Genomic DNA, 21960 nt, shown 5'->3' with positions numbered 1-21960 from the left:
AGGTCAAGCACTGCTCCACATACCATGCTACATCCCGCTTCATGCAGGGCCACCAATAGTCAGGACGAAGATCTCTATACATCTTCGTCGCTCCGGGATGGATAGAAAATCTGGATTTGTGTGCCTCCTCAATCAGGATCTGGCGCACGCCTCCATGGTGAAGAGTCAATAACCCTCGGCTATCATAGGGACCCACACCCTACGGTGAAGAGTCAATAACCCTCGGCTATCATAGTCGAAGGAGGAAACCTGTCCCACAATCCGCTCGCTCTTACGATGTTCCTCCTTCATGGCCTCCTGTTGGGCCTCCCGAATCTGCTCCAAAAGCGGAGTCACCACTGTCATCCTCAGACAGATATCCCTGATCGGTGCTGCCTTGCGGCTAAGCGCGTCGGCCACCACATTGGCCTTCCCCGGGTGGTAGAGGATGTCACAGTCATAATCCTTTACCACATCAAGCCACCGACGCTGCCTCATATTCAGATTTGGCTGGTCGATGAGATACCTCAGGCTCTTGTGGTCCGTGTAAATTGTACAACGAACCCCATAGAGGTAATGACGCCAAATCTTGAGGGCGAACACAACAGCCCCCAGCTCCAAATCATGCGTCGGGTAGTTCACCTCGTGAGGCTTCAGCTGCCTCGAATCGTAAGCAATGACATGCCCTCTCTGCATCAATACTGCGCCCAAACCCGAGATGGACGCATCACAGTACACGACGAGATCCTCCATGCCCTCTGACAGGGCGAAGATTGGCGCCTCGCACAATCTCTGCCTCAATGTCTCGAATGCAGCCTGCTGCTCAGGCCCCCAACGAAAGACCACAGCCTTCCTCGTCAGCCTGGTCAGGGGCACGACTATCTTGGAGAACTTCTGAATGAATCTCCGATAGTAGGCTGCCAATCCCAGAAAGCTCCAAATCTCATATGGAGACCTCGGAACCTCCCATCTCATCACGGCCTCCACTTTGGCCGGATCTACCGAAATCCCGTTCTGGTTGACAAGGTGCCCAAGAAACTGCACCTCGCGCAACCAGAACTCACACTTGCAGAACTTAGCATACAAGTTCTCCCTTCTCAAAGTCTCCAAAACCTCTCGCAGATGCTCCTCATGCTGCTCTCTTGTCTTGGAGTAAACCAAGATATCATCAATAAACACTATCACAGACCCGTCTAACATCGGTCTACACACGCGGTTCATGAGGTCCATGAACACGGCAGGAGCATTGGTGAGCCTGAAAGGCATCACCACAAACTTATAGTGGCCATAGCGCGTCCGAAACGCAGTCTTCTGCACATCCTCCTCTCTGACCTTCATCTGATGATACCCTGATCGCAAATCAATCTTGGAGAACGAAGATGCTCCCTGTAGCTGGTCAAAGAGGTCATCAATCCTCGGGAGCGGGTAACGGTTCTTCACCGTTACCTTATTCAGCTCCCGATAATCTATACACATCCGATGCGACCCGTCCTTCTTCTTCACAAACAGAATCGGGGCTCCCCAGGGAGAACTACTCGGTCTAATGAATCCCTTGTCTAACAGCTCCTGCAGCTGTGTAGACAACTCCTGCATCTCAGGAGGTGTAACATTCGGATTCCCATGAATCTTATTTTAAGTATTTATATTGAATTTTAGAGAGGGACTAGGCGAGTAGGCGCTCAGACTCGCCGATTGGGATCGTGCATTTCTGGTCTGATTTAATGAAGGACTCGACGAGTCGATGCGTGGACTCGGCGAGTCCGCGCTGTTAAGTGAAACCCTAATTCTCGGGGCCTGTGCCCTATTTAAAGGCCTTTATAGCCTCCATTGCGGCCACTTCACCCCTGAGAAACCCTAGAGAGAGAGAGAGAGAACGTTTGTGGTGCAAGAGGAAGGCTAATTCACCATTTCTTGTGTGTTTTAGAAAAAGAGAAGTAGTTTCCAACAATAGGAGGTTAAGGGAGCTGTGGATCCAAGGTTTTCAAGTTCAGATCTACACTATTGAGGTATCAAATCGAACTTCCCTTCTGTTTTGGGTTAAGATCCATGATTTAGGGTTTTCTATAAACCTTTTAAGGGTTGAAAGGTTGAGGATATGGTCCCTTGCTGGGTTAGACCTCAGATCTGGACCCATAGAGGTCCAGAGAACCTTTCATATTCTGCTTTATGCTTGTTCATGGAGGATTGGAGACTAGGTTGCCATTTCTAGAGTTATTTCTCCATTTATGTCTTGATGTGGGTTGCATGCACATAAAGGTTGCACGTTTACGTGACCTTTGAGCACTTGAAGGCCAGATCTATAGTTTAGAGAAACAGATCTGACCTCAGAAGGTCATTTGAGAGTTGTTATGGGAGCAACTCGCCGAGTCCATAAGTGGACTCGACGATTCGAGTCGGGGTTGCCCCGCGATTCGTGACAGGTGTAACCGCCGAGTGGAAGGATGACTCAACGAGCCAGGAGAGGCTGAAAGGATTCAGAGGACCCGCATGGACTCGCCGAGTCGCCCTTGTGCACTGGACGAGTCGGGTCAAAGTTGATCGTTGACTTTCGTTGACTTTAGGGTTCTGGGCAAGACTGATTCAAGAGAGTTCAGGGAAGGGTAGAATGGCCTTCTACCCAATCTATAGAGATGAGGCTATGAGAGAATATTGACCGGGAATGCTATTTGAATAATAGGAGGAGGATAGGTCGGGACGTTGAGCACGAGAGTTTATCCGACTTCATTGAGGTGAGTCTTCTCACTATACAGTACCTGGAACGGTACCTATGTGTGACCGGAAGGTCTTGTATGCTATGAGATGTATGTGCTATATGCGGTTATGTGATATGTATGTGCTATGTATGCTATGTATGGTATGGACCGGAAGGTCAAGATGATATGGACCGGAAGGTTAAGATGACATGGACCGGAAGGTCAAGAGGTTACGGACTGGAAGGTCGATATGGGTAGGACCGGAAGGTCTACCGGGATTCGGAAGGTCAAGAGGTTACCTACCCTTTGGTCCTAAGGACCGCTATCAGGGAAACCAATCCCTATCATACACGTAACATGTCATACAAATAAAACTCATGACCAAAGCATGTAACCAGACTAAGATAATTATCACAAAGACAATCATCTTCTAAATACTCCTCTTTGGTGGGCCGGCATTGTGGCCTTAGACCCACCCCTGCTGGAAGGTAACTGACCTCGTACGAGTAGCTGTTGATACTCCGGGCGGGAAGCCTCTGTCTGTTGCTGCTCCGGAAATCCTCCGACTACAATCCCCACAAAACACTCAGTCAGAAACTGATATCTACTCTTAGGGTAAAATGACCATTTTACCCCCAACCAAGTCCAAGTCAAAGTCAACTTCCAGTTGACCCGACTCGCCGAGTTGGGCCGTCAACTCGTCGAGTCCCTTCCCTTAACCCGACCTTATCCACGACTCGACTCGTCGAGTTGGCAATGACTCGACGAGTTCCCCTTCCTTACGAACATCAATTAACCTTCATCCGACTCGCCGAGTCGGACGAACACTCACCGAGTTCACCTTCAACTGATGAACAAGTCCTGACCTTGACTCGCCGAGTTGTATGAACAACTCGTCGAGTTCATCTTCAAACATAAGTTGATTGCCTTGGACTCGCCGAGTCTGTTCTAGCACTCGTCGAGTCCCATGAACTCTAGGTCTAAAATTAAGTCCAATGCGTTGGGTCACTCTTTCTGTCCTGCTACAACCCTTCCAACACCCAACTGAGTCCTTTTAACCCTCAACAGATATGGGACTCAATGCCTTGGACACGTCAAGTCCCAAGAACGGACTCGCCGAGTCGATAACGTCCACTACCAAAATCCTCGATTTTTGATGTACAACACTTGACCAAATGATAGATCCAAGCCCCTAAGCTCGATCTAGCACGTAAAGTTACGAACTTTACGTGCATGCATGGGACTTTTGAGCCAAAAAGGCTCTAAAATGGCTCTTATGTTGCATGGGGCCTTCCTTGAGTGCAAAAGCAACCCAAATGTGCCTTGTGACCCCTCCCAAGACTTAGATGCGAAGTCTTGACCCCCAACCATGTTTGCAATCATGGTTGGCTACCTCATATGGCTTAAAAAGCCGTAAATCTTCCCCAAAAAGGGATCTAACAAACAAGCAAGCAAGGTACAGACTTTATACCTTTCAAAGACTGCAAATAATGAACCAAACTCGAATCCTTCAGTCTCCTCTTGATCCTTCTATGCTCTTCCTTCTTCCTTGAGGTCAAAACCCACAAAAATCACTCAAAAGCCTTAGATCTTGCACCAAAACACTTAGGGTTTGCTATGGAGGGTTTCTGGGAGCATAAAGGGGCGATGGAGGGTGTATAAGGTTGTTTAAATCGGGTACAAACCTTCAAATTAGGGTTTTGTCCAGTCAGAACCTACTCGTCGAGTCCGGGACCCGACTCGACGAGTCCATCACTTAAATCTCGCGCCTCATCCCGCTTCTACTCGGCGAGTTGGGCCTTCAACTCGCCGAGTCCCAGGCCAAAAATGCAAAATCACTGAAATAAAATACATACCAAGAACCAGGTGCTACAAATCTCCCCCACTTTTTTTAGACTTCGTCCTCGAAGTCTGCTGCTCGATCCTGGAACAGCTCTGGGTAATGCTCCATCATCTCACCCACCGGCTCCCAAGTCCATTACGAGCCCTTCCAGTGCTGCCATTGCACCTTTACCAGCTCAACCCTCTTGTTCCTCAGATCCTTCGACTTCCAGTCGAGAATCGCTACACGCCGCTCGATGAAATTCAGGTTGTCATCGACCTGAATATCCTCTAATGATACCACTGCCTAGTCGTCCACCAAACATTTCCGTAGCTGGGAGACGTGAAAAGTGCTATGAATCTGACTGAGTTCGGCTGGCAGATCTAACCTATATGCCACCTTGCCCACCCGGGCTATAACCCTGAAGGGTCCAATATACTTGGGACCCAACTTGCCCCGTTTCCTGAATCGGATGACGCCCTTCGATGGCGACACCTTCAGAAAAACCATATCCCTGACCTGAAACTCCAGGTCCGATCGGCGCTTGTCGGCATAACTTTTCTGCCGACTCTAAGCAGTCTGAAGTCTTCTCCGAACCTGCTGAATCCTCTCTGTGGTCTTGAGCACCACTTCGGTGCTTTCCATAACCCTCTGGCCAACCTCGCCCCAACATATCGGGGTTCTGCACTTCCTCCCGTATAACAACTCGAAGGGAGGACGGTCAATACTCGCATGATAGCTATTATTATACGAGAACTCCGCCAACGGATGGTAGGTATCCCAGTTACCTCCGAAGTCTAAAACACATGCCCGCAGTATATCCTATAGCGTCTGGATGGTCCGCTCGCTCTGACCATCCGTCTGCGGGTGAAAGGCGGTGCTAAAATGCAGACGAGTACCCAGCTCGTCATGAAACTTCTTCCAAAACCTGGAAGTGAACCGCACATCCCTGTCGGAAATCACTGAAACTGGCACCCCGTGCCGTGCTACCACCTCTCTGATATAGATGTCGGCCAGCTTCTCGGTCGAGATGCTCTCCTGAATCGGAATAAAATGAGCGCTCTTGGTGAATCGATCGACGATGACCCAAATCGAATCCACTCCCCACGCGGTCCTGGGAAGCTTTGTGATAAAATCCATCGTAATGTCTTCCCATTTCCACAGCGGGATATCCAACGGCTGCATCTTGCCGTGTGGCCTCTGGTCCTCGGACTTGACCTTCCTGCAGGTCAAGCACCGCTCCACATACCATGCTACGTCCCGCTTCATGCAGGGACACCAATAATCAGGACGAAGATCTCTATACATCTTCGTCGCTCCAGGATGGATAGAAAATCTGGATTTGTGTGCCTCCTCCATCAGGATCTGGCGCACGCCTCCATGATAAGGGACCCACACCCTACGGTGAAGAGTCAATAACCCTCGGCTATCATAGTCGAAGGAGGAAACCTGCCCCACAATCCACTCGCTCTTCTGATGTTCCTCCTTCATGGCCTCCTGCTGGGCCTCCCGAATCTGCTCCAACAGCGGAGTCATCACTGTCATCCTCAGATAGATATCCTTGCGGTTAAGCGCGTCGGCCACCATATTGGCCTTCCCCGGGTGGTAGAGGATCTCACAGTCATAATCCTTTACCACATCAAACCACCAACGCAGCCTCATAATCAGATTTGGCTGTTCTATGAGATACCTCAGGCTCTTGTGGTCCGTGTAAATCGTACAAAAAACCCCATAGAGGTAATGACGCCAAATCTTGAGGGCGAACACAACAACCCCCAACTCCAAATCATGCGTCGGGTAGTCTGCCTCGTAAGGCTTCAGCTGCCTCGAAGCGTAAGCAATGACATGCCCTCTCGGCATCAATATTGCGCCCAAACCCGAGATGGACGCATCACAGTACACGATGAAATCCTCCATGCCCTCTGGAAGGGCTAAGATTGGCGCCTCGCAAAATCTCTGTCTCAATGTCTCGAATGCGGCCTGCTGCTCAGGCCCCCAGCGAAAGACCACGACTTTCCTCGTCAGCCTGGTCAGGGGCACGACTATCTTGGAGAAGTCCTGAATGAATCTCCGATAGTAGCCCGCCAATCCCAGAAAGCTTCGAATCTCAGATGGACACCTCGGAACCTCCCATCTCATCACGGCCTCCACTTTGGCCGGATCTTCCGAAATCCCGTTCTGGTTGACAAGGTGCCCAAGAAACTGAACCTCACGCAACCAGAACTCACACTTGGAGAACTTTGCATACAAGTTCTCCCTTCTCAAAGTCTCCAGAACCTCACGCAGATGCTCCTCATGTTGCTCTCGCGTCTTGGAGTAAACCAAGATATCATCAATAAACACTAGCACAGACCGGTCTAACATCGGTCTACACACGCGGTTCATGAGGTCCATGAACGCGGCAGGAGCATTGGTGAGCCCGAAAGGCAGCACCACAAACTCATAGTGGCCATAGCACGTCCGAAACGCAGTCTTCTGTACATCCTCCTCTCTGACCCTCATCTGATGATACCCTGATCGCAAATCAATCTTGGAGAACCAAGATGTTCCCAGTAGCTGGTCAAATAGGTCATCAATCCTCGGGAGTGGGTAACGGTTCATCACCGTTACCTTATTCAGCTCCCGATAATCTATACACATCCGATGCAACCCGTCCTTCTTCTTCACAAACAGAATCGGGGCTCCCCAGGGAGAAGTACTCGGTCTAATGAACCCCTTGTCTAACAGCTCCTGCAGCTGTGTAGACAAGTCCTGCATCTCAGGAGGAGCCAACCGATACGGTGCCTTGGCTATTGGAGCCGCACCAGGGACTAGGTCGATCCTGAACTCCACATGTCGCTCCGGAGGTATCCCAGGCAACTCCTCGGGGAATACGTCCGCAAACTCTCGTACTATGGGCACATCGCCCACCGTCGCCCTACCCGCCTCCCGGGTATCCATAACATAGGCGACATAACCTGCGTAACCCTGCTGGAGGTAGCGCCTAGCCCTCGCTGCCGAACATAAAGCTGGTCCTTGTTGTGGCCCTTCGCCCTGAACCACCAGCTCTCCCCCACTAGGGGTCCTAATCCGTACTGACTGCTGCGCGCAGTCAATCACTGCCCCATTGGGGCTCATCCAATCCATACCGATAATAACCTTGTTCCCCCGCAAATGTATGGGAACCAGATCTACCAGATAATGCTCCTCAAACAGCCTCAAAACACAATCCCAGTAGACCTCTGACGCCCGTACCGACCGGTCGTCCGCAATCTCGACCTCTAGAGGGCAATCCAACATGTCCGAAGACTATGGAAACTTCTTGCTAAGCGCAAGAGAGACAAATGATCGGGTGGCACCCGAATCAAACAACACCTGAACTAGGATACCGTTCACATGGAACGATCCAGTCACCACATCGGGTGCAGCGCGTGCCTCCTCGGCTGTCAGCTGAAATGCTTGGCTCCGAACCACGGGAGCCTCCATCTTGGCCTTCCGGCCATCCATAACCCGTGCTGTCGCTAGAGTCGGCGCCACAGTCGGCGCCACTGCTGTTGTCAATCTGGGGCAACTGGCCTTTTTATGGCCCTTCTGATTGCAATGAAAGCAAATCAGGTTTGATATCTGAATCGCAGGAGCTGGGGCAGTGCAATCTCTGCCAAAATGCCCAACCTTCCCCGAAGCCCCCGTCGTCAGCCCCTCCGCTGCCTTCCTCTTCCAGATGTGCTCCAGATCAATCTCCCTCTCCCTAGCCCTGGAAATCATGGAATCCAGGGTAGGGCAAGCTGAGAAACTGACATGCTCCCGGATGTCAACTCGTAACATACCATGGTAGCTGTCACACCCCAAAACCGGAACGACGGAAACGTTCTGGGGTGGAGGACGTCATGTTTAGTATCACAAGACATGCATTATAGTAATCAAAGTAATAAACAACCATTTCATTAGAAGGAAAGTGTTTATAAGGTGTGTGTTCACAAAACATAGAATACATATACAAATAACAAAACAAGACTTGAAGCTATACTGCTCCATCTTCTGAATTCCAGTGCAAGTACCTGTCTACTAGGCTCCTGAGAATACAAGTTATTTGAAAGAGTTAATCAGTAATTAAGCTGGTGAGTTCATAAGATTTTAGTGATATTAGTAAATCGTAAATTCTATTTAGAAAAGTTCGCCAGTTCCTCTTAGAAAATCCTATATTTTCTACTTTGGTGAAAGATACGTAAAAATGATTCTACAATCCTTTCTATGAGTACTAAATGGATACAAGTGATATACAACTCAGAGTAAACAAACAATCGATTGAGCGCATCTGCTCTAAGGCGGAAAGCACACATCCCATTGTTTGTTTGATCATTGTAGTATATAATCCTGGTGTATTCACTTGTTACTCATGGAGTTAATTGTAATGGTTCCTTTATATTTAATGAAAAGATTCTTTAAGGAAAACTCTTATTTCTTATAATACAATGGTGACCACAGTGATTACTCCTATAATCACTTAGTTTATACTGGCTATATATGATCTAATATCGAATAGAGAGTTAATTGGGTGAATCTGCCCTAAGCCCACAACTAAACAAGGAACAGGAAATAAGGCGGAAAGCACACATTCAACTACCTATTGGGTATTGATAATATATATCTCCGTGATGTATAAACTGAAGTATTATAGGGTTAATCACTTAAGGTCCTTTAAGTTTAGACTGGTTTAATAAAATGGATTAAACCCTCAACTGGTGAGTTTCTAGTTTTATATACCAAACGTTCTGATTTGGAAAGTATATTCCGAACTAGAAAAACTGTGCATTGACTCTTTGTCCTATGACTTGACCCATACCTGGTACCCTCATGATGACTCAATGTATACTGGACATATATATCTAGAATCGGATAGATAGTAGACTGGGTGAATCCGCTCCAAGCCCACAACCAAACAAGGAACAGGAAATGAAGCGGAAAGCACACATCCTATTACTTGTCGGATCCTATTGATATATATATATATATGTATCCTCTGATGTATACATTAGGGAATCATAAGGTTAGCATTATGGTCCTTTCTACTAAACGTAGCCTTCTACCGATGCGTCAAGTGTTATGAGTGTTCTTTCCTTGTATTAGTAGGTATTTTCCCAAATTGGACTATCTTTAACTAAATATAGTTTATACATTAATGAATATGTGAGAAGATCACAAGTAAATGTAATAGGGAAAATAATGTTTCACCTCAGCAATGGCACTGCTGGTTATAAAGAAATAAAATACTGACTCCAGGTAGTATTAAATGAACAATACACCTCGGGGAGTCTAAAGTAGCCTTTAGTCCTAAGTCGGTTACTTAAAGGTTTATCACCTCGTGCCTGCTAGTCCTGGTCACGTACCAGTACCAATGCAAACCCGACAAGATATATTATTAGGTTTATCACGTCGTGCCTGCTAGTCTTAGTACGTGAAATCGTACCAGTACCAATGCAAACCCGACAAGATATATTATTAGGTTTATCACCTCGTTCCTGCTAGTCCTAGTACGTGAAATCGTACCAGTACCAATGCAAACCCGACAAGATATATTAACGTGATTTTTCCCGGTACTTAGTATGGTGTATTCCTCCTTGTTTCTCTTTATAGTGGGTTCTCTTTATATTATCGTGTATTGAATCTAGCATGAACTGGATTTCTAAACTATACCTATTATAGTTTACTAATGTTTTCCCCGAACTGTTATTGAAAAGACTCTTTTATCTACTAAGTTATGCTAGTACTTTAAAAACGGAGTTTTGTTACACTATAAAGTCACTTAACTTGAAAAGAGTCTTTGAAACGTTTTGACAACTTATAAATGACATAAGTAATCCTTTTGAAATATTTATAACCAAAAATTACACAATTAACATTGTGTTCAACTTGTATTCCCCCCCCTTTAAAACATTTAAAACAGTTAAAAGATTCATTACGGGGTATGAACTCACCTGATGTGGGTGATTCAACGAATACGCGCGTAAGGATGACGAATCCCACGAATGAAGTCCCAAGACTTAACGAGTCCTAATGACATATAATGACATATATTGACATAAATATAGTGTTTAGAAGCAACGAAATGCAAGGAAACACCTTACGGGACTAGGAAACATTTTGTCCAAGTGTTGGGACCACATGTGATTGACCAAAAGGGAGTGTACGGCCATTTAGAGGAGTGTGCGGCCATGGGTGTGCGGCCAGGGGAGTGTGCGGCCGCACACTCATGGTAAAGAGTGCACAAAACGTGTTCCAAATGGTGGGGAGGCTTGTAGGACTAATGCTCATCAAGTGTTGAAGCTAGAAAGGCACTTTGGAGGCCCTTAAGCACTAACCAGAGGGGTGTACGGCCACCTGTGTGTGTGCGGCCGCACACTCCTTGATGAACATGTTTTAGACGCTTTCTAAGGCTCTTATCTAGTAAATAACAAGCTTGGGGAATGGTATTTACAGTATACAAGCCTTTAGGGGTGTTTTGATGGTGTTTGGGGGATGTTTGAGGGGTGTACGGCCACATGAGTGTGTGCGGCCGCACACACCATAAGACCATGAGTTCTGGGCATTTCTAAGGACTTAAACAAGTTTTCTTAACAAGATTAAAGCATTGGGAAGAAGTACTTACGATCCGGAAGCTCGAGAAAGCTCAAAATCACCAAGAACAAGTGTGTGTTCTTGGTGTTCTTGGTGTAACTTGAAGATCTAGAAAAAACATAATTTCAAATGGATGAAATCAAAGGATGTAACTAGTTTATGAAGATTAACAACAAATCGGGAGGAGAACACTTACCAACTCGAAGATCTAAGCTTAAATTTGGATGGTAGTTGAGAGCAAAATCGAGTTCTAGGCTTGGGAGGGTGAAAAGAGATGAAAGAAGGCTAAGTCCCTCCTATATACACGAGAGTGTGCTGCCAGGAGAGGGGTGTACGGCCACACACCCATGTGTGCGGTCGTACACTTATGGTGTTGGAGTGTAAGGCCCGGTTTTGATTCTAGAAGTGTATGCGATTCATTCCTATGCTCCATGCTTGAATGTACTGACCTTTGGACCTTTAGACGGGCACCAAACGAGGGTAAATGATAGCAGAAATGAGTCTGACATCTAGTTGACATGAATGGCTAAGCTTTGCAAGGCGAAAATAAAAAAAAATTTTCGGGTTGTCACATCATCCCCCCGTTAGATGGAATTTCGTCCCGAAATTAGTTTTCTTAGCCGTACTACTGGGGTTGCGCTCCTTTGGTTGGCAGAATACTCACTCGTAGACCTGGCAACTTTGCCCTACTGTTGATGATAGGATTCATACTCGGTCCATCCATCATTACCTCATGTGTACAAGTCGTATATAATTGGGATTAGTTAGACGGTCGGATGTGTGGTTCTGCCCCAGGTCCACAACCAGACAAGGAACAGGAGATAGGGCGGAAACACACATACTAGATCTGCGTAATCATAATCATATACCACTCCCGAGTATAAACTAAATAGTGACAGGTGAGCAGTATTCGTCCTTAGCCTCTGTCTCGAACTTGGTCTGCTGGACGAGTGGTATTTCGAAAAGGTCTATGGATATCTGACGACAAGATTTCGGAGGACAAAGTACTCTTCGCATGAGTACTTCATGGTTTAGAATACGAAAGATAAAACTGAGGTTCAAGTCGGACTGTTGATACGAATGACGGGAGTTTCGAGGGCTTGACGATCGAGGCGATTAGAAACATATAAACTTAGTATGGTGAGGACCATGCCGACTCATGACGAAAGATAGTAGCTGACTCTTTATCGAACAAAGTCTTGCCGATTGGAAAGAAATGTTTGTTATACGATGATGTATCCCTAGCGTGCTCGAAAATGTACTCTTATTGCGCTCGCAATGTACTTCTAGGGTGTTCGAAAATGTACTCCCTGTCAATGTCCTAGTGTTTTCTGTTTTCTCCTTGATGTTAACACTTCTACGTATCATACCGCGATGTGCGCATACATACAGATGAAAGTGTTTTGTTATATAGAATCGATATTTAAACTACGATCCTCCTTGGTACCACTACGTTCGCCTGGAATATACAAGTTATGAATAATTAAGATGAATTGGACGGTCGACTGAGTAACTCTGCCTCAAATCCACAACCAGACAAGGAACAGGAATTAAGGCGGAATTACTCACTCTAAGTCTGCAACATCTTAGTTATGCACAACCCTGATGTATATGTTCAGCCATCATAGCTTCTCCAAACGGATCCTTTAGTTCTTTTGAGTGCTGTGACTTATTTCAATAAGCGAGTTATTATAATTACTTTTAAATGTTATCCCCAAGTTTTAATCTTATATATAAATATAAATTAATTTTTAAAGCAATTACTAGGTCGAAAACGTACCGCTGCTCGAAGGCGACTCCGAGGTCGATTCCCCTGCGGTGATCATCAGAATTCGTCCATCCGCTCCTAAGTTCCTTGTTATCGGGCAGTCCCTCTGGTAGTGTCCAGTCTCGCCACAGCCATAGCAGGCCTGGTTTTCTTCAACTCCAGGGACTTGGGAGATCGGTTGAGCCGGTGCCCTCCAGAAACGGACTGTGTGTCCTATTCTGTGGAAGTTCAGACACTACATTTTCCGACATACTCCGGTGTGGTGATAGTTGCACTTCCCATACTTCGGAAGAGTTCCAGCATATCGACTGGCCGGTGCTGGAGTAGCAGGTGTTGTGGCGGTGTACATAGTACTCGTTTGCTCCTCCTTTCTCTTGTTCCCCGACTTCTGTCCATAGTCCCCTTCCCTCGATGGTTCGGGAATCGGGACTTCTACGCCTTGGTGGACTTCATAGCCGATGAGTTACTGAGCCAGGTGGTTTGCACTATCGAATGTGGTCGGGTTAGAAGACAACACGTTTCCTCGGGTCGGGGCAGTCAGACCCCAGATGTATCTTTCTATCTTCTTGCTCTCCGGGGTAACCATCCCGGGGCATAGTGCTGCCAGGTCGCTAAACCTGTCAGTGTAGGCCACTATGTCTAAGCCGAACATCTTGAGTTCCCATAGTTCTTGTTCTAGCTTCTGTACTTCGCCCCTTGGGCAGTACTCTCTCATCATCATTTCCTTCAAGTTTTCCCAGCCCATAGAGTTTGCCACTAATAAAGTCAGTGACTTAACATGGCCATTCCACCATGTTAGGGCTCTTCCGAAGAAGGTGCAGGCAGCAAACTTCACTTTGCTCCCTTCGGGGCACGAACAGATCTCGAAAATCGACTCTGTTCTGTCGAACCATTGCATCAGAGCGATGACTCCACCATTTCCATCAAAGGAATTTGGTTTGCAGCTCATGAAGTCTTTATATGAACACTCCCTTGGGTGTTCGTGGGTATCTCCGTGGTGGTTTTGGTGAGCACCGCTACCAGATCCACTGATACCACTTGCGCGAATTTGGGTTAGGGCGGCTGTCGTGGCTGCTGTTACCGCTGCCTGAAAAGCAGCTAGGTCGAACTGTGGCGGGGGTAGTGGTGGTTGAGTTGGAGTTACCGGAACAGAGCCTCTGTTCGATTTGCGAGGAGGCATCTTTGCTAAAAGAATACAAATATGAGATGGAATAAGTCTATAGCAGTGGACACAAACCAAAGCTGAAAAGGCAAGGTTATCCCAGTTCTGAGTGTATCGAGTCCTGACTTCCACAGGGTTCTAGAAACAATTCATAAAAGAGTCTATGCCTAATAAACTCTTATGAATTTGAATTGACCATCCTCGAATGAATATCTGTTACCTGAATAACTGATACCAGTTGCATGTAAGAAAATAATCCTAACACATAATGTGAGCAGTGTTTCCACTCGCTCATTAAGTTAACAAGATTATTATTTATTAGTGTGACGTATAATACGTTTCGGTTACTTCGGTTGATCCTTCTTTGAAAACTTCTCCTGAACTTGCTCTTGTTCCTCCTAGATTCTTCTGTTGTTTACTATGAGGAAGTGGTTACATCTATCTAGGCTCGTCGTGCGAGAATGGAAGTGACTAAAGAATCTATGAGATTTAAAGTAACTTTATAGGGTGATCCTCACAGAGTCCTCCTATAATTGCACAATGTATACAAGTTGTATATAACTTAAGATTAAATAGACCTTCGAAAAAGTGATCCTACTCCAAAACCACAACCAAACAAGGAACAGGTAGTGGAGCATAGATCACAAATTCTAAGTCTACAAAATCTCAATTATATAAAACCTTGGAAGTACACATTGCAAGATTATAGGCCTATCCGTAAGGGTCTTTTAAGTTATCACATAAGTTATTTGTATAGTGCCTAAAATACTCTTATAGTATTTTAATGTAATCTTCCTGGTATGCTTCAAACTTGTTATCGCGTTATAGAATCATAGAATACTCCTATAGTATTCTAACTCAATGTACTTGTTCTAGTATTCTCTTGACTTAGTATTCGGTAAGTATTAAGACGGTTGCAACACTACATCACTCCCAAACACATGTCGGTCACATCTCGAATGAATATAGTTCATCAGGCTATATTGATCCAAGCTATGATTACATAACTGTTCAGGCTTGACGACAGTGTTCAACCATTAAATACTTTTAGTTCTGTTCTTCTTGTGATACTTGGCCTAGTATGTACATGTATAAGCAAGTAGGTATACTTTTATAACTTATCGTTATACTTTCAAACTATACCATTATCCAGAGCATTTAAGCCCCATTGTATTTATAGTTGGATATCTTTTATCGGTTGATATACTTAGTTCACTATAAACAATGCTTTGATACCAATTTGTCACACCCCAAAACCAGAATGGCGGAAACGTTCTGGGGGTGGAGGACGTCATGTTTAGTATCACAAGACATGCATCATAGTAATCAAAGTAATAAAAAACCATTTCATTAGAAGGAAAGTGTTTACAAGGTGTGTGTTCACAAAACATAGAATACATATACAAATAACAAAACAAGACTTGAAGCTATACTGCTCCATCTTCTGAATTCCAGTGCAAGTACCTGTCTACTAGGCTCCTGAGAATACAAGTTATTTGAAAGAGTTAATCAGCAATTAAGCTGGTGAGTTCATAAGATTTTAGTGATATTAGTAAATCGTAAATTCTATTTAGAAAAGTTCGCCAGTTCCTCTTAGAAAATCCTATATTTTCTACTTTGGTGAAAGATACGTAAAAATGATTCTACAATCCTTTCTATGAGTACTAAATGGATACAAGTGATATACAACTCAGAGTAAACAAACAATCGATTGAGCGCATCTGCTCTAAGGCGGAAAGCACACATCCCATTGTTTGTTTGATCATTGTAGTATATAATCCTGATGTATTCACTTGTTACTCATGGAGTTAATTGTAATGGTTCCTTTATATTTAATGAAAAGATTCTTTAAGGAAAACTCTTATTTCTTATAATACAATGGTGACCACAGTGATTACTCCTATAATCACTTAGTTTATATTGGCTATATATGATCTAATATCGAATAGAGAGTTAATTGGGTGAATCTGCCCTAAGCCCACAACCAAACAAGGAACAGGAAATAAGGCGGAAAGCACACATTCAACTACCTATTGGGTATTGATAATATATATCTCCGTGATGTATAAACTGAAGTATTATAGGGTTAATCACTTAAGGTCCTTTAAGTTTAGACTGGTTTAATAAAATGGATTAAACCCTCAACTGGTGAGTTTCTAGTTTTATATACCAAACGTTCTGATTTGGAAAGTATATTCCGAACTAGAAAAACTGTGCATTGACTCTTTGTCCTATGACTTGACCCATACCTGGTACCCTCATGATGACTCAATGTATACTGGACATATATATCTAGAATCGGATAGATAGTAGACTGGGTGAATCCGCTCCAAGCCCACAACCAAACAAGGAACAGGAAATGAAGCGGAAAGCACACATCCTATTACTTGTCGGATCCTATTGATATATATATATATATATATATATATATATATATATATATATATATATATATATATATATATATGTATCCTCTGATGTATACATTAGGGAATCATAAGGTTAGCATTATGGTCCTTTCTACTAAACGTAGCCTTCTACCGATGCGTTAAGTGTGATGAGTGTTCTTTCCTTGTATTAGTAGGTATTTTCCCAAATTGGACTATCTTTAACTAAATATAGTTTATACATTAATGAATATGTGAGAAGATCACAAGTAAATGTAATAGGGAAAATAATGTTTCACCTCAGCAATGGCACTGCTGGTTATAAAGAAATAAAATACTGACTCCAGGTAGTATTAAATGAACAATACACCTCGGGGAGTCTAAAGTAGCCTTTAGTCCTAAGTCGGTTACTTAAAGGTTTATCACCTCGTGCCTACTAGTCCTGGTCACGTACCAGTACCAATGCAAACCCGACAAGATATATTATTAGGTTTATCACGTCGTGCCTGCTAGTCTTAGTACGTGAAATCGTACCAGTACCAATGCAAACCCGACAAGATATATTATTAGGTTTATCACCTCGTTCCTGCTAGTCCTAGTACATGAAATCGTACCAGTACCAATGCAAACAAGGCAAGATATATTAACGTGATTTTTCCCGGTACTTAGTATGGTGTATTCCTCCCTGTTTCTCTTTATAGTGGGTTCTCTTTATATTATCGTGTATTGAATCTATCATGAACTGGATTTCTAAATTATACCTATTATAGTTTACTAATGTTTTCCCCGAACTGTTATTGAAAAGACTCTTTTATCTACTAAGTTATGCTAGTACTTTAAAAACGGAGTTTTGTTACACTATAAAGTCACTTAACTTGAAAAGAGTCTTTGAAACGTTTTGACAACTTATAAATGACATAAGTAATCCTTTTGAAATATTTATAACAAAAAATTACACAATTAACATTGTGTTCAACTTGTATTCCCCCCCTTTAAAACATTTAAAACAGTTAAAAGATTCATTACGGGGTATGAACTCACCTGATGTGGGTGATTCAACGAATACGCGCGTAAGGATGACGAATCCCACGAATGAAGTCCCGAGACTTAACGAGTCCTAATGACATATAATGACATATATTGACATAAATATAGTGTTTAGAAGCAACCTAATGCAAGGAAGCACCTTACGGGACTAGGAAACACTTTGTCCAAGTGTTGGAACCACATGTGATTGACCAAAAGGGAGTGTACGGCGACTTAGAGGAGTGTGTGGCCATGTGTGTGTGGCTAGGGGAGTGTGCGGCCACACACTCATTGTAAAGAGTGCATAAAATGTTTTCTAAATAGTGCGGACGCTTGTAGGACTAATGCTCATCAAGTGTTGAAGCTAGAAAGGCACTTTGGAGGCCCTTAAGCACTAACCAAAGGGGTGTACGGCCACATGTGTGTGTGCGGCCGCACACTCCTTGATGAACATGTTTTAGACGCTTTCTAATGCTCTTATCTAGTAAATAACAAGCTTGGGGAATGGTATTTACAGTATACAAGCCTTTAGGGGTGTTTTGATGGTGTTTGGGGGATGTTTGAGGGGTGTACGGCCACATGAGTGTGTGCGGCCGCACACACCATAAGACCACGAGTTCTGGGATTTCTAAGGACTTAAATAAGTGTTCTTAACAAGATTCAAGCATTGGGAAGAAGTACTTACGATCCGGAAGCTCGAGAAGGCTCAAAATCACCAAGAACAAGTGTGTGTTCTTGGTGTTCTTGGTGTAACTTGAAGATCTAGACAAAACATGATTTCAAATGGATGAAATTAAAGGATGTAACTAGTTTATGAAGATTAACAACAAATCGGGAGGAGAACACTTACCAACTCGAAGATCTAAGCTTAAATTTGGATGGTAGTTGAGAGCAAAATCGAGTTCTAGGCTTGGGAGGGTGAAAAGAGATGAAAGAAGGCTAAGTCCCTCCTATATACACGAGAGTGTGCTGCCAGGAGAGGGGTGTGCATCCGCACACCCATGTGTGCGGCTGTACACTCCTTGTGTTGGAGTGTAAGGCCCGGTTTTGATGCTAGAAGTGGACGCGATTCATTCCTATGCTCCATGCTTGAATGTACTGACCTTTAGACCTTTAAACGGACTCCAAACGAGGCTAAATGATAGCAGAAATGAGTCTGCCATCCAGTTGACATGACTGGCTGAGCTTTGCAAGGCAAAAATGAAAAAAAAATCGGGTTGTCACAGTAGCGGGTCTTCCTCATGTCCTCATCACCCGCATACTGGGGCACCAGCAATGCCCTCTCCCGGAACATGGCGGTGATTTCCGCCACAGTCTCCGTAGTCTGTCTCATGTCCAAGAACTCCCTGGCCAGCTGCTGAAGCTCCACAGCTGGCGCAAACTCCGCCCTGAACCGGGTCACAAAATCCGGCCATGTCATAGCCTCAACAGCCGAGGCTCCCAGAGAGTCACCAACCGACTCCTACCAATCTCTGGCCGTGTCTCTCAAGCATCCTGCTGCATACCTCACCTTCGACCCCTTGGGGCAGAAGCTAGTCAACTGTGCAGACTCAATGTCTGCAATCCATCGTCTGGCAGCAATGGGGTCCTTCGCCCCATGGAAATCCGGCGCACCGCTCCCTCGGAAGTCCTTGAAGGACAGTGTGCGCGATCCTGACTGGCTGGCCGCCATGTCACTCCTGAACGCCCTGAGGCGATCCTCCATCAACTCAATGATCCCTTCCTTGATCGACCCGAAGATAACCGGCGTCGCATCAAGGATACCGCTCGTGATCTCGGACGCGATGAACTAGCGTAACCCATCATCCACATGCTCGGATCCTGCGCCCGAGCCCGATCCTGACCCAGATCCTGAACCTCCTGCTCCATTTCGCGTGACCACCATTCTGAAAATAACATTCGAATGTCAGGGTCACATATACTTTTGGAGGTCTCGAACACTTTCCAAGTTTCCAAGTTCCATCTAGGCCCTCCTTGATTCGAGTACGGGTCCTCTGCTTTTAGTAGTACGGGCCCATACTACCTTCCACATCTATCCGTACTTTCATCAAGGATTTCTTTGACTTCACCTAGTCCCTTTTACCGATACCCTTTCCACTGACCTCATCCTAGGCTTTCCTAGGGCACTCTCCGACCTACCCTCTGCCATCAGCTGCACTAGGAGTCCCCACCACGTCCCCCTAACTAACTTGCGGATACTGTTACATATCCGTTCCTTAGCTAGTTGAAGGTGGCCAGAACCCCCATAGCACAAAGCAAGCAGCAATCGTGCATTGGGTAACCAAATCAGGCATAACCTACACAGGCCATCCTACTGCTGACTAAACAGTCCTAGCATACAGCTCATACAACAGGCATATAAGGCATCCTCCTAGATCCTTAGCCCTAACTAGCATGCAATTCTCAGAATCATATATCAGGCACACAAGGCATCCTCCTAGATCCTTAGTCCTATTCTAGCATGCAGTTTTCTGAATCAAAACCACATAGCATAACATATCAAGTATGGGTATCTTGGGGAAAACATACTTGAGCCCTGCCGGTCGCATGCATCACACACTTCGTCTTTCTTAAAATCCTTCCATTTAGATTTTAGAAAACCATTTTTCCTTGTAAAAACCTTTTAGCCCCTCAGTTTGAGTCCAGACACCCCCGAGGGTGTGTCCGAATCCCTCAAACCAGGGCTTTGATACCAACTTGTAACGACCCAAATTTTGAGTCCAAAAATTTCTTTTTGATTAACTGACTCATAAAAACATTCATAAGAAAATACTGTGAAAACACGTCATCTCATAAAACAAAGCATCATGTCTAAAAACCCAAGTCATAAAATAATACATATCAGAGTACAATCCCAGAAAGCTCCGTGCGGAAATCATGTGTGTGTGTGTGATGCGATGCTACGCCGCCGGCTCCTTCCCCTTAGACGAAGAGGTACCTGAAACCAAAACCAAAACCGTAAGCACAAAGCTTAGTGAGTTCCCCCATCATACCACATACCATACAATATCCTCGGTATCTTTCAACTGGTAATCATCGTCAGTATCTTTCAACCGGTAATCATCATCGGTATCTTTCAACCGGTAATCATCATCAGTATCTTTCAACCGGTAACTGTCATCGGTATCTTTCAACCGGTAACTGGGGACTATTCCACCCCCTACCACTAGCATACAACAACAATATATAAACATAGAGTCAGGCATATCCGGGTACTGACCTACCCTTTGGTCCTAAGGACCGCTATCAGGGAAACAAATCCCTATCATACACGTAACATGTCATACAAATAAAACTCATGATGAAAGCATGTAACCAGACCAAGATAATTATCACAAAGACAAGCATCTTCTAAATACTCCTCTTTGATGGGTCGGCATTGTGGCCTTAGACCCACCCCTACTAGAAGGTAACTCACCTCGTACGAGTAGCTGTTGATACTCCGGGCGGGAAACCTCTGTCTGCTCCTGCTCCAGAAATCCTCCGACTGCAATCCCCACAAAACACTCAGTCAGAAACTGATATCTACTCTTAGGGTAAAATGACCGTTTTACCCCCAACCAAGTCCAAGTCAAAGTCAACTTCCAGTTGACCCGACTCGCCGAGTTGGGTCGTCAACTCGTCGAGTCCCTTCCCTTTACTCGACCTTATCCACGACTCGACTCGTCGAGTTTGGCAATGACTCGACGAGTTCCCCTTCCTTACGAACATCAATGAAGCTTCATCCGACTCGCCGAGTCGGACGAACACTCGCCGAGTTCACCTTCAACTGATGAACAAGTCCTGACCTTGACTCGCCGATTTGTATGAACAACTCGTCGAGTTGTATGAACAACTCGTCGAGTTCATCTTCAAACATAAGGAGATTGCCTTGGACACGCCGAGTCTGTTCTAGCACTCGTCGAGTCCCATGTACTCCAGGTTTAAAATTAAGTCCAATGCGTTGGGTCCCTCTTTCTGTCCTGCTACAACCCTTCTAACACCCAACTGAGTCCTTTTGACCCTCAACAGATATAGGACTCAAAGCCTTGGACTCATCGAGTCCCAAGAACGGACTCGCCGAGTCGATAACGTCCACTACCAAAATCCTCGATTTCTGATGTACAACACTTGACCAAATGATAGAACCGAGCCGCTAAGCTCGATCTAGCACGTAAAGGTACGAACTTTACGTGCATGCATGGGACTTTTGAGCCAAAAAGGCTCTAAAATGGCTCTTATGTTGCATGGGGCCTTCCTTGAGTGCAAAAGCAACCCAAATCTTCCTTGTGACCCCTCCCAAGACTTAGATCCGAAGTCTTGACCCCCAACCATGTTTGCAATCATGGTTGGCTACCTCATATGGCTTAAAAAGCCCGAAATCTTCCCCAAAAAGGGATCTAACAAACAAGCAAGCAAGGTACAGACTTTATACCTTTCAAAGACTGCAAATAATGAACCAAACTCGAATCCTTCAGTCTCCTCTTGATCCTTCTATGCTCTCCCTTCTTCCTTGAGGTCAAAACCCACAAAAATCACTCAAAAGCCTT

Source organism: Lactuca virosa, chromosome 7 (assembly GCF_052849685.1).
Source record: "Lactuca virosa cultivar CGN04683 chromosome 7, Lactuca_virosa_CGN04683_v6, whole genome shotgun sequence".
Lineage (NCBI taxonomy): Eukaryota > Viridiplantae > Streptophyta > Magnoliopsida > Asterales > Asteraceae > Lactuca > Lactuca virosa.
This window is presented reverse-complemented; position numbering follows the sequence as displayed.